At 34.3% G+C, this 12407-nt stretch overlaps 1 protein-coding gene across 7 annotated transcripts in view; it reads right to left on the reverse strand.

Annotated features, from left to right (window-relative positions):
• The window catches only part of TRPS1 (transcriptional repressor GATA binding 1), a 262703-nt gene that overhangs the window by 179712 nt on the left and 70584 nt on the right, over window positions 1-12407 (reverse strand). The gene's annotated exons all lie outside the window — the stretch shown is intronic.

Here is a 12407-nt window from a genome sequence, read left to right on the forward strand (position 1 = left end):
AATGGTAACTGTTAAATTAAGAAAAATGTTTGATTAACAAAGAAGAACTGAGGCACTGTATCCTAAAAGGCATACCGGAAAGGTACACAAATAACTGGGAATAAGGCATACATTCTTTAACTGTAAAAACCTTGTATGGCTCTCTAATTAAATAACCACGTGAAACACTTGCTACTCCACGATATAATGTGTTAGGAGTTACAACTTAAAATAACAAAATAAGTTTTGAGAGCTGTTACTTAAAGCTACTGCAAAGTGGGTACCGCTGTATGTAATCTGTAGATAATCATCACAACATTACTTTGCCAGGCACTGGGTACACATTGGTGAATACAAGGCACGTAGCCCTTGTCCACCTGGTGTTCAGAGTCTAGTCAGGAATGACAAGCTTCACATTGGTCTCTAAATAAACATGTAAGGGCAAAGAGTAATATGTGCTAAGAATGAAAAGGATGGGATGGTAAGGGGGTGGAAGGGCTGCTTAAGGTCCTCAGGAAGGCCTTTCTGAGGGCGATTTATCAAAGCAAAGGATGGAAAGGAGCTATCCTTGCTGGAGGAGGAGGAAGGGGAAAGGGCAGTACATTCCAGCAAGCCTGAGATACTGAAAGAGGCCACTGATGCTTGAGAGGAATAAATAAGAGGAAGCATCATAATCAACAAGCATCATAATCAACAAGCATCATAATCAACAAGCCGGAGGGTCATCTAGAGCTTTGTGGACCACGGCAAGGAGGTAGGTATCTTCAAAGGGAAAGGGAAGCAACTGCAAGCTTATAGGCAGAGGAGTAGCATAGTTAAATGTGTGCTTTAATCACTTTGGGAGTGTAAAAGTTTCTCTATTGGGTGACTTCATTCCGAGACCTGTCTGATGGCTGAAAATCCAAAAGAACGTTCCTATTTTATGGAAGCAAAATTCAAAGGTATTAAGACATGTAACAAAATCTCAGCCAACATTTGTGGAGAGTACTTAATTTGGTACATGATTATCTTCTTGTGATTAAGAGCTTACATTTGGTTGAATAAATATGGATATTTAACTTCTACTTTTTACAGGAGCTTGTTTTCAATCTTTTGTCCTATTTTTCTCCATGAAGTAGGAAAGATAAAAGGAAATACAATAAATGAAAAATAATTTGATGATGAATTGACCATAAAAATATTAAAATGAATTTTTCTCAAGTGAAAGAAACCTAACTCTTAAGGAGAGAATATACAGGATGACGAGTAAGAATCTTGCCACCAAAGTCGAGGCCAGAAAACCCAAAATGGAATTAAGATCACAGAGGACAATAGGCAAGACTCAAAATATAGAACCTAGAACCTCTGGGAACCTCATTCAGAGAACCTTCCTACCATAACTATATTTGAATCTGAAACAATGGAAGATAAACTCCTAAACTCAAAAATTGTACCCCCAAATTATTAGCTTAGCTTTTATGAAGCTCGATCAGACAGATGAAAATGGATTTATCAGAATGGTCAAAGCTCAAAACATACTCAGGAAATACCCTACTGAAGATATACCACATAATCTATTCAGTCATGAAAGTTAAACATAAACAAACAAACAACCTTCAGGAAGCACATTCACAAGCTCTGATTGACCTTCACCCCAAGACAGTTCTAATGAGCTCACTACCCACTGTGGCAGAGAGTTTATGGTTTCCCTGACTTGGTGGAGTCTCTGCTTGAAAACTGTGATGGGATCCCTGCCCATAAATTAAGACTATAAATGGCCACTGCTACTTCTACCAAAGTACAAAAAAATTCCAAAGAACAAACATTCCCAAGAATTACAGTGACATTATTTCAAGAAATAAAGACAATTAATTCTAGAGCAACGAGGAAAAAGTTTCAACACACAAGAGAAGAAGTGCGAGACACTAGAGTACCACGTGACAAATTATTTTAAAACAGCAGATTCATAGTTCCATTGGAGAAGCAATTTAGTTCTCTTAAAAGTAAGACTCTAGAACCAGAATGCCTAAGTTTCAAGCTTGGCTCTGTATTTTACCATATATGTGACTTCGGATAATTTACTGAACCTGCCTCAATTTCCTCACCTGCAAAATGAAAACAATAGTGCCTCTAGTATGAGTTAACCAATATAAATCCTAAAATTAAATAAAGCCCCCCTTCTGTGTGAATCTGCATTCTGCACTCTATTCAAAGGAGCTAAAACTTACCAACTGGCATTTTGGTATCATTCTTTTCCACTCCCCCAGGTACCTTAACCATGACAGACATCTTTCTTAAAACCATGTTTATTTCCTAGAAGATCCTTTGTTTTAAGACATTACCAGGTGGAATATATTTTTTGCCTTTTCTGCTTCATCTAGTGGTGTTCAATGGCCTGAAAGATGGAGCAGTTTAGCAGTTAACTTAATTGTCAAGCCTTACTCTTTTTTCAATAATAGTAGTCAGACCCATAATCTTAAAATTCTGAATAACGAAGACAGAAAGGGCATTACCTGTGTTTTCTTGAAGTCTTCAGAGGTAGGGATGCTTTGTAAGTGTATTCAGGAGGGTGGTTTAGAACCATAATATATCTAGTAATATATCTCAGTAATTAAGATTATGTGCCTTCAATATCTACTTACTCTGCAATCTAGAAATGTCCTTGAGCCAACCTATTCTTTCACCAAAAAAAGACGAATACATCCAACCTTTAACTGGTATTTGACTGACATGTCCTCCTAAATATACAAGGAGTTCTGGGTGTGTCCTGTCTAGGCAATGAATTCATCACAACGTATCACTCTGAAACAAGGTGTCTGGGGGCTTCTAGGTTTTCTAGTTTCAAGTTCCTGTCCCAACGGACAACTCCCTGACTCCTTACAGGTCTCGGCAAGAGCTGTTCTGATCTGCCCACAGAGGAGCTCTTATTCTGACTGATCAAGGCAAAACCTTCCGTGATACAGGTGCTGGAGGACTGTCCGAATGCAGAGGACGGTGAGGCTGGGTGTAAAGCAGAAAGGAGACAGAAACTGCAGAGATAAGTTTTCAGTGAGAACCGGGTTTTACATTGAAAAGAAAAACACATACTAACAGGAAGGATATTAAAACGAGGTGGCAATAACAAGCTCAACGCACACACCTTTTCTTCTGAAGACTTCAAAGCACTCACACATATGTGATCTCACATTCCACTGAGGTATAAAGCCCATCTTATAGATAAGTAAAATGAAGACAGTGCCGTGTCCATTTAGTCAACATCAAGTCAAGAATAAAGGGCTTCTACCTTCCAGACTGATGTTCTATTTTTCTATCCTCTGTTGCCTGAATTTTTAACTTTATACAAAAATAAATAAAATTACTGACAATACTGACCATGAAAAATGAGGGCTAAAAATTGAAAACATGAGGAGAAGGGAAAGATCTTCTAACTGACAGAAGTGAGACTGACTACAGCAATGGTCTGCAAAACGGGCTGCAAGCAGCGCTGCAACTGAAGGAGTTTCTTAGCAATACAGATTCCAGGGCCTCTCAGTTGCCCTATTGAAGATCTGAATCTCCTGGACATAACTTGAGAATCTGAATTTTTAGTAAGGTCTTCAGGGGACACCCATGCAGGGACCAGTCACAAACTGCATTAGTAGATATATCCTGGTTCAAAACAACTGAATGAACACACTCAAAGACATCCTCTACCACCTGTGACTCTAATAAAACACAGGTAATGCCCTTACTATCTTTGTTATTCAGAATCATAAGATTCTGAGTGTGACTCCTATTAATGAAAAGAGCGTAAAGCTTGACAATTAAGCAGTAAACTGCTAAACTGCTCCATCTTTCAGGCCATTGAACACCCTGAGGTGAAGCAGGAAAGGCAATTTGCTGCATAATACTCTAGAGAACTGAAGGACTTCTTTCTCCATATAATAGTCATCAAATAAATGATAGGAAATATATTAAAAAGACAACATCACTGTACTTTCAAAAGCTGGGAACAACACGGAACTTTTCAATCTCCTATGCTAACATCTAGAGAGGTGCTTCTTAAACCCTAACATGCAGAAGAATCATCTGGGAATCTTGTTAAAATTCAGATTCTGATTCTGGACATCTGGGGTGGTACCCAATAGTCTCTATTTCTTACAAAATCTCAGATGATTCTGATGCTGTTGGTTCCCAGACCACACCTTAAATAGCAAAAGTCATGAAGCCATAGTCAGAAATACGTCAAGATGAGTATTAGATTGGAATGAACTCTCAGTATGTATACTCAGTACTTGAAAGAACATTCCCAAATGAATTCTTTATGATGAGTAACATCGTCTTCCCTCTTAAAGCACATACTCCCACCTCCGAAAGTCAACCCTAACAGCTTTATAAGCTAAAACTATACACATGACATTGTCAAGCATAATCCCCAAATAGTCATTCATCTTCTTTATTTCACTGTTTGGGGATCATCTTTTAGTATTCTTTAGTTCTAGGCCATTTATATATATTACTCTACAACAATCACACATAGTACCTATTTCCATCCCTACTTCACACAATAAGAATGTGAAGCACAGACAAGTCAATTCATAAAATAATACGGAGAGCGTGATGCAGTATTTTAGCTCGGGTCCATAGTTATTCTTGCATGTATGCTGTTTGGTAGTTGATGCAACACTACTAGCTTGTTCAGGAATTAGTTCCTGAAAGATTTGGGTATATTTCTGACTTGTGTCACTCTCAACAATAACTGAAAAGCCCTTCAACTTAATGCCATGTGCCCCCAAAATAAAAAGATTATTTTAATGCCTAGTATAAGAAACATTACTGAAGAATTAAAGTTTAGTCATTGAGAAACTACATTAGTTTGGACTCTGCTCTAACCTACTGAATGCATTTCATTTTATCAACATTAATATGAAAACCTCAGAAGGTTCAGGGAGTTTTCTCTTCATTTTTCAAGACCCACCTTAACTACCTTCTCATCTGTAAAGACTTCCCAAATGACTCAAACCCAAGAGTAAACCTACCATCCTCTGAGCTACTCTGAAACTCTGTCATCCAGAGGATTTTTTTCACATTGCGTTTTATTAAAATGAATGGCCTTTGATTTAAGTGATGGCATAAAAAGATTTATTTCATCATTTAAAAAGCTCTCATTTACCAAATAATCATGTATGTCTTACTTTACAGTTATATTGTAATTGCCTTAAAATCAAGATCAAAGCCCACACATCTCTATATCCCTTCCAGCTCCACCCCGAACATCCAGACAGTAAATATCTACTTAATAACCAAAGGAATGAACCACCACAGCTCTGGTAATGCTAGACTTAATATGTAAAGTCATAAAGCAGCAGAGAAATATTAAGAAGTACATAGATATTTTGCAGATGGTATATTTTGAATGGTTCTCTGAATAAACTCTTCATTATTTAAAAACTCCTAGAACTTCTAGCTACATTAAGCCCAACTAATTTTAAAGACACTGCAAATATATTTGCATTAATTTAAATTCTATACTCTGCTGCCAACTGGATAGCAAACATTCTCTTCATGCTACCTGAGGAAAAAAGATGGCAGTCTGTAGATCTCCCTACCATTATCGGTGCCAGATAAAATACAGGATGCCCAGTTAAATGTGAATTTCAGATAATAAACAAATAATATTTTAATGTAAGTATGTCCCATACAATGTTTGGGACATACTTACATAAAATCTCAATTTTTCCAGTGCAAAACTTTAGACAATGAACACAATCAACTTTGATAAAAGAGATAATCATCTTTTGCCTCCAGAGAAAACTACATCAAGCTGCATAAAAAAACCAAATTGTACTTAATTCAAGTGACTTAAAATTTCTTTGAGAAAAGATGTTTTATTCCTTATCCTACTTGACAGAATTTTCATGTGCTATAAAAAAGCATTTATTTCAGATCCATTCATATTTCAATACCTTTTATCCTAGGAGTAGCATTTTATTCATTAGTAGAGATTAAAAATTATTTTCATAATTCATAAAGAACTGAGGTTTTCTAGATTCTAGAAAAAAATCAGCTAAAAGGTGCTAGTCTTTTGCTCTACTCTGATAATATTTCTATATTTCGATTTTCATAACAAACAGCTCACAGTATTTGTGAAGTCAGCTCTAAACAACGCTTTGTTTTTTTCCTTTTAATGTTAACTTCCAGAGATTTATGCCATGACTTAAAAAGCTCTCCTTCACCGAATAACTGTATTTCACTTTCAATAGTTTTAACCATGGTTTTTCTTCTTCAATGACTAAATGGACATCAAAGTAAATGAATAAATTATAAATACTAATCAATTAAGACTTCAAAGGTATTTTTTGGTAATTATGGAAACAAATACCTACAGATAAATTGTCACAAAGAAAGAGTAAATGAAGTGATTTAATTTAAATATAGTTCAGTATATGTGACAACTAATTAGTCATTTTTTGTGCCATAAGAGTCTACAGGTGTGGCACTGGAGGTCACTGGCACTGTTGAATGTTGGAATGAAAAGCATCTGAAGAAAGTATTTGAGGGACAAAAACAGAAAAGGAATTACAGATGTATAGGTGGGTAACCGATAATCAACTTTTAAAAGTTGAAAATTTAATATTCAGCCTTAGTCAAGTGCAAAGGAGTAGTCTACAAAATATAATCTAAGGAAAAGTGAAATTCTGAATGAATAAGATTCTATTCAATCCACTCATCTTGTATTTTTATACTGAAATAATATGATGAGTATTTACTCATTTGGGTTTTTTTAGAAGGGTACGGGGTGATTTCACCTTCACATGGTAGAAGAAAACACAACTAATGTCATAGCTGAAAAATCTCACTTTATGATTCACTTTCAAAAAGAAGATATCCCTACCAAACATTCAAAACAGAAAAATAAATCTTCCCATGAAATAGACAGTAAACAAGAAAAGGGAAATAAATTATATAATATGAAATGTAAATCATGGCTAAAATTTATCTTATTCTAAGACTTGATAACTGTTCCTATATAAAGTCTTCAGGACCATTAAATCTGAAATTTCTAATAAATAATGTATCCAAATAAAGGTAGTGCAATTGTGGGTTATTTTCTTGATGGACTATAATACCTTGGGTAACTTTCTCTCTCACAATGGGAATTTTCAACTTGAACCATGATGTCCATTTCAAGGTTTTACAGGCAACTGATTTATTAGGTATTGTTTAAAAGAACATGACACATAAAATACACAAATCTAGATGTAACCATCTTGGTACTCACCCTTTTAGAAACTCTGTACTAATGCACTGTGTACTTAGCTTTTTCAGATGTGCTGATAATTAAGTGCTTATCATAAAATCTATTCTTCAGAACTAGCAGAGCACACAGTTCATGTTCCTTCCCAGAGCTCTTTTAAGGTAGAAATTGTGCAGTAGCTACATTAATTTAATCAGCTGCTGCATCCAATGTTATTTGCTTTAGCCTGAGATATATATTTTATGTCTAAAATATTCAATCACTGTTTAAAAAATTTTAACGCATTCATAAATCTCTAACAGACAGATGCTTGTCAACACATACACTACCAAAAAATATATATATTTTCCCACATTCTAGTCAATTAGGTAGATAATGACTATATCATTGATTTTCAAGTAGTTTTTTAATAATAAGGGAAGTTGACTATTTATTCAAATATTTATTGGATATGTGTATTGATGAGAATTTATGCCTCATTTTTATTTTAAAATTTTATCGTGTAATATGAATCACACACGTGTACACACACATATATACACATTCATATCTAGGTTTAGCAAAAAATGAAAATGAACATAATCATAGGATCATAAAATATGATTGATATATGTATATATATTCTTTATCTACAGAGAGATACAGAGTGACAAAGAGTCTAGGTACACATATATAAATATACAGAGAAAGAAAGAATGATATATTTATGGAGGGAAAATAATGTCTATGGTACAGTTCAATATATGTATATGAATGTAACAAATACACACGGTGTATACATATATAAATATATATGAATATATGTATACAGTTTTGTTTTGCTAGTTTTTATGAACTTCTTTTATGAACTTCTATGAAGTGGTATGAAGCTACAAATAGGTGTCTTTGATTTATTTTTATTCGGTCAAAATTATAAGACATCCATGTTGTATTCAACTGTCATTTATTCAAATTCACTATTGTATAATATTCCACTGTATGACAAACCTATAAGTTACTTAACTAACCTCTTATGTATAGTTGAGGTTTTTTTCTTATTTGTTTTGCTTTTTAATTTTTGTTTCGGTTGTTTTGCTCTTTAAAAAAATACTACTTTGAACATTTTTGCACACGTTTCCTAGTGCTCCCATACAAGAAGTTTTCTTCTGAGGAGTGAAATTACATGGTCTTTAGGAACACGAGCATCTGATATTGCCAGAATTTGCTAAATTCACTTTATAAAATCATAAGTACTGGCAATTTTTATCCATTTTTTAATCCATTATATATTTTTTGTCTTAACACCTATGTTTCCTGGAATAAATAAAATGACCTCATTTTTTTCTTTGGTTAATATTTGCCTTGTGTGATTTCATCTATCCTTACCTTTCTGCTATAGAGGTCTGATTTAATTACACTGAGTATAAGGGTATGTTCTATATGATACTGTTTTTTTGAAATCTGATTTCTTATTGGCTTAGCATGTGTCAAATTTTATAAGCATTTTATATCTGCTTGAAAAGCATGTGCATTCTCCAATTGTTGGGTGTAGAATTTATGTATTTTAATTAAATCAAGTTAAAAAAAAAAACAGGGAGTTCCCTGGTGACCTAGAGGTTAGGATTCTGGGTTTTCACTGCCGTGGCCCAGGTTCAATCCCTGGTCAGGGAACTGAGATCCCGCAAGCCACACGGCACTGCCAAAATAAATAAATAAATAAATAAATAAATAAATAAATAAATAAATAAATAAATAAATACTTTTCTTAATTTGTTGCTCAAATATTTTATATTTTGAAAAAATTTTTTCTGTTCAACCTTTAATAAGGGAGGTTTCCTAAAATGTACAACTGTGATTGTGGTTTGTCATATTTTCCCTGTAGTTCTTGATCAATTTTTGCTTTACATATATATTTATTTATATTTATATTTTATATATTTGGAATTATTATATCTCCCTGATGAACTGAACCTCTTATCATTAGTATTGACTTTTCCCACCTATGCTTTTTGTCTTAGGGTCTAAATTGTATGAGATTAATAAAGCTACCTCAATTTTTCTTTGGTTTATATTTGCACCTATAACTTAGTCTATTTTGCTCTTTCAAACTCTCCATAGCCTTATGCTTTGAGTGTGTAACCTATAAACAGCTTATAGTTAAATTTTTTTTTTAATATGTCTGATAATATCTTTTAAGTGGAAAGTTTAATCCCCACAGGTTCATTAAGATTTTTGATATCTGGACTTTTTTTTTACCATCTTCCTTTAAAAATTCTATTTGTCTACTTTTTTCCCATGTATCCTCTAAAAAAGGATACATTAAAAAAAAGATTGAATTTTATGGGTGTTGTTTATTTTGTTGTCCATTTTTCTCCTCTAAAGCTTTGGAAGTTATGTACTCATTTCCTACTCTTTCATTAGTTATCCCTAAAGTTATCAAAATATGCATAACAAAGTCCTAACTCACTAACTCCAGACAATTCAAGCACTTTAGAACACCTTAATTCTGATCAATCTCCCTGCAAACTCACATAATAGTGTTGCCCAATAACTCAGTCTATCCCTTTTTAACTGCATAAATTAGGCATGCTATGGCTGTTGAGACTTACTCACAGTTCCCTGGTCTTTGTTTATGTGAAAATGTCTTTGCTCTTATTTTTGGAAGGTAGTTTTGACAGGTAGGGAATACTAGGTTGACTTTTTTTTTTTCCTCAAAACTGAATAGTATTCCTCCGTCTTCTGGTTTCCACTGTGGCTGATATAAAGTCTACTATTAACCTAATAGTCTTTTCTGAATAGTTGAGCTGTTGTTTCTCTTTAGCTGCTCTAAGGAATCTCTCTGCCTTAGCATGTCAATTTTTACTACAAGATGTCTATGACTGAATTTATTTGTATACAGATGGCCCCCAACTTATGATGGTTCGACTTACAATCTTTAAACCTTAGGATGGTGCAAAAACCATATGCAGTCAGTAGAAACCGTACTTTGAATTTTGAATTTGGATCTTTTACTGGGCTAATAATATGCAGGATATGTGGTACGATACTCTCTCATGATGCTGGGTCGAAGCAGGGAACCCCAGCTCCCAGTCAGCCACATGATCAGGAGGGGAGAAAACCAGTACATTTACAACCATTCTGTACCCAGACAACCATTCTGGTTTTCACTTTCAGTACAGTATTCAATAAATTACATAAGATAGTCAACACTTTATTATAAAATAGGCTTTGTGTTAAAAGATTTTTCTCAACTATAGGGTACAAGTGTTCTGAGCACATTTAAGTTAGGCTAGGCTAAGCTATGATTTCAGTAGTTTAGTTGTATTAAATGCATTTTTGATTTACGTTATTTTCAACTTATACTGGGTTTATTGGGACATAAACCCATCATAAGTCGAGGAAGATCTACATATTCTGCTCAGCATAAGCTATCCTATTTTGTATCTGTGTGTTTATGTCTTTCATCAGTTTTAAGAACTCATCTGCCATAATCTTCTCAAATATTGATTGCTTATCTTCCATTCAATATTCTTTTCTTCTGGGACTCTAATTAGATGCATGTCAGAACAGCTTCTTGTATTTTCATATCTTAATATCCACTTTTGATATTTTCCATCCCCTTCCCCTCTCTTAAGTATTCTGGCTAATATCTTCAGATTTAACCTCTGATTAACTCATTTGCTAATATATTACTTAACTTATCCATATGTTTTAAATTTCAATAATTAGATTGTCCATTCAAAAATGCTATTGTTTCTTTTTTGAATATTCCTGGTTATTTATAGTCTCATGTAGTTTGATCAATTTATAAGTGTAATTTTCGTTTCTTTAAACATTTATTAATTATTATTTTCTAAATGAAAACTGCTGATCTGAAGTTCCTGGGTATCTAAAGCTATTATTTGCTTTTCCTACTGATTTCACATGTAGTGATTTACATCCACACTCATATGGTAAACTGTTGTAATGTGGAAGCTCATATAAGGTTTATCTTAAGCCATACGTAACATGGAGGTGAAAACTGGAATAATTTCCTGGAGATAAATCTGTGTTTACTTCTGACAGGAGTCAGAGGAAGGCAGTAATGTCGCATCACATTAGCCAACTTCAAGGTGCCAGCTTAGAGTGAAACCCATGGATTCAACGCCCTCTCTCTGCCAGTGACTCTGGGCTTAGTCTCAATATAACTGCAGTATCAATGTCAGCATTTTTCATCCATGCAAACTTGCATTCCCTGCTTGCTCTCCCCAGTCTGGGTTTAGCTCACTTTTGGTGAAGGGGCAAAGAGAAAAGCTTCAGAACTTTCACTTAATTCATGGAAGTCTAACAAGTCACTAAGAAATTATGTTTTATCTGGTATAGTTGCTTTGTAAGGAGATATTCCTCCCACGACTCTAGAAACACAGTTATAACACTGAAAATGTTGATTAGGAGAATGGTAGTCAATTAGAGAATGGGTACACTGGTTAATCAAATAATACATAATAAAAGAAATGGAGTGTGAGAAACAAACATGAGTGGAATATGACAATTCTGTCATGATGTGAACTACGGGGTATCATAAGTAAATACGAAACATAAAGAAAGGAGAACTGGCCAAGTTTCACTTACTAAATAGATAATGTTGGCAGTTCAACTCAGGTTAAACTGGTTCTTTAGGAAAATGCCCATGGAATGAAATCCACACTGAGGTTTTTCTCTGATAGCTTTAAATCAACTCTCTTGCTTCTTAGCTGTAGTTATTTTATAGCTACATGATTTCACACATTGTACAGCTCTCTGTTTGTGCTATCTTTTTTAGTACACTGTAAGTCTTGTACATAAAGTACTCAAAAGCCTAGAATATTCCCCAGTAATAACAGAGTTGTGGTAAAAGTTTCCCAACATGAATAATATGAATAAATATAAATTTAACTAGAAAGATAGTATTGTGATGTGGTAAACTTCTCTCCTCCTACACTACCTTCAAAATGTAGCATTTGGGCGAAGTGCTTTGATAGCAGATTAAGTTTTCAACATTCATGAGACTATTTGTTTTCACATCCCTGGAGCCTCCACTGTTCAACTTTCAGTAGAGTTTCTTTATACTTCTTACCAAGCTGTGGCTCCTGAAACAGTAAGTCTCCAAATTTCAAATATTTCTAAAAGAACTCAAGCAGAGCACCTTAAAGGACCTAGGATCACACGAACTACATCAGGTTTTAAGAATAAGTGCGAGAGGATTATAATGACC

Source organism: Balaenoptera physalus (genome assembly GCF_965194825.1).
Source record: "Balaenoptera physalus genome assembly, chromosome: 17".
Lineage (NCBI taxonomy): Eukaryota > Metazoa > Chordata > Mammalia > Artiodactyla > Balaenopteridae > Balaenoptera > Balaenoptera physalus.